Here is a 2,038-nt window from a genome sequence, read left to right as displayed (position 1 = left end):
TATATATATATATATAGAGAGAGAGAGAGAGAGAGAGAGAGTGAGAATCCAATCCAGAATTTTGTTGCAGACATTGAATGGAAGAAAGTTCGAAAACTGGCGTTGATCTCTTGCAGATGTTACGAATTTCTCAAAATAAATCAAACCACGTGAATAAAGGACCTTCAAACGTTATTCTCAGACATTTTTCTCGACTTTAGAGTTAACGGTTATTCACAGTATTTCAACAATATATTTTTTTACAATATTATTTCATAATATTGATAAAAAATACTAATGAATTTTAATTCGTCTTTTATCATAGATGACCGTAAAAATACCTTTATAAACATTAATTTACTAACAAAAAAAAACAAACTTCTCTCTCGTATTTTCGCGAAGGCCTCAGTTATGAACTTCGTAAAAGGAACTGACAATTTTTTTGTCTGACATCCTGTAAGATATTACTGCCGAGGAATCTAACAGCTTCTATCGGAAGCTTTACATCGGAAGCTTTACATCTCCAGGAAATAATTCTTATGCTCTTTCGCAATATCTACTTCAATCAAGCGAGCGCTTCCGCTAACATCAAAATTTTCTTGCTACCTTAACTTATCTTCCAAGCCTTGACAAGTTAACCTCAGTTTATTTTTATCTGACAAATCTTTTAATGCTATTTTAAAACCCCTATGTGTTATTTCTTTTGAAATTTTTGTCACTATTCAAATTTATATTCTTTCTTTTATTCGCTTGTTCGTTTATTCTTTTCAAATTCCAGTAATTTCAAACTTAATGACATTGACACCTTTCTAGTCTTCACTTTTATTTAGTCTCTCATAAAGGTTTTGTATCGAACCATTTAACATACTCTTCAGTATATCATACCGTTATATAAGAGAAGCCGCAAACAAAATACATTAGTACTTAACAGTACCAAGAAATGAAATGTAGGGATACCAGAAAACGTGTTGCACTATACCCAAGTGCTAAGTTCAGCCTATGACGTATATAAGTGAGTTTTTCCTTCATGACCCATACTCAACTCCTTCATCATTTTCTGTTCATATTTGAACGATTATCGTATTCCTGACCTCTGCAAAATCTAGCTTTTTTCTCTCTCTCTTTCTCTCTCTCTCTCCCTTTCTCTCTCTCTCCTTCTGTCTCTCTTTCTTTTTTACTCTCTGTCTCTCTCTACCACTTTCTCTGAGGAAACTCAAGTATTCTTTCATATAATCACGTGTCTGTAGTATCTATAATTGGTTTATTAGCTGACGAGAAGTTCCGTTATGGAAATGTTTCCTATATCTAAAAGTTGTTCCATATGACTAATATCAGACATCCATTCGAAGTCATAAAGGGGGAAATATTTGGCTTCTTTAGCTCGGTTTTGATATATTTTCTTACGCCGCATTTCCCAACAAATCGATTATTTCATTCAAAACATTTTTGTCACAATAGCGAAGGTGTTTCTTTATACGCAATACAATGTAAAATTTTGTGCATTGTCTGACTACATTTTACGAGCAGATCAACAAGACCAAAAAATAAACAATAAAAAAAAGGAAAAGAAAAGAAAGAAAAACCCTCTTACGTTTGAAATTCCTCTGAAAGCCAAATTGTGTTCTGCTAAAATACAAGCCTATACACCTTAAACCGGTGATTCTCAAACATTTCTGCCTCTGGATCCTTTTGATTCCTCTTGTACTTGGGCAGACAACTTTCTTTATAAATGTTCTGAAAACAGTTTACTGTCTTGGAATTTTTTAATCTCATTCTGTCAATTTATATATGTGCATATATTAAATTCAAATTACGATAAACGTAAACAAACAAACGAAGTTTGCTTTTAGAAGCGTTGAAATGTCTTAGAAAGTTGAAGAATTGATTTTAAATTCTCAAACGCAGGATAATGCTAATAATATAGCCTGAACAGGATAAGCTACTCCTATTTTGCAGAAAACAGTGTAGGCGGCCAGCTATGAGACTCGAACTCACACCTCCGTGATTACGCGTCACGTCGCTCTAGACCGATTAAGCTAAACTACCCACTACAAATTCC

Source organism: Octopus bimaculoides, chromosome 15, assembly GCF_001194135.2.
Source record: "Octopus bimaculoides isolate UCB-OBI-ISO-001 chromosome 15, ASM119413v2, whole genome shotgun sequence".
Taxonomy (NCBI): domain Eukaryota; kingdom Metazoa; phylum Mollusca; class Cephalopoda; order Octopoda; family Octopodidae; genus Octopus; species Octopus bimaculoides.
Note: the sequence above shows the minus strand (reverse complement) of the source record.